The following is a 272-nucleotide window of genomic DNA, read 5'->3' on the forward strand; positions in this document are numbered from 1 at the left end:
TAAAATTCACGTGATATAGACATTGCATCTCAGACGCCATCACAACATATTCTCAGCAACAAATGCACCATCATAAAATAAAGAAAAAAATATATACTACAAACCTTTTTTTTTTTTCATCACAAACAAAAAAATAAATTTTAAAAATATATTCAAAAAAAATGAATTTGGATTAGAAAAATAGCATTTAGAACAGCCTTTGCCGAGATGAAAGATCTTCAGCAAATTGAAATGTCAAATCCAAAAACAAGGGGAAAAATAGGATCATAATT

The sequence above is a fragment of the Penaeus monodon genome, chromosome 28 (genome assembly GCF_015228065.2).
Source record: "Penaeus monodon isolate SGIC_2016 chromosome 28, NSTDA_Pmon_1, whole genome shotgun sequence".
NCBI classification, from domain to species: Eukaryota; Metazoa; Arthropoda; class Malacostraca; order Decapoda; family Penaeidae; genus Penaeus; species Penaeus monodon.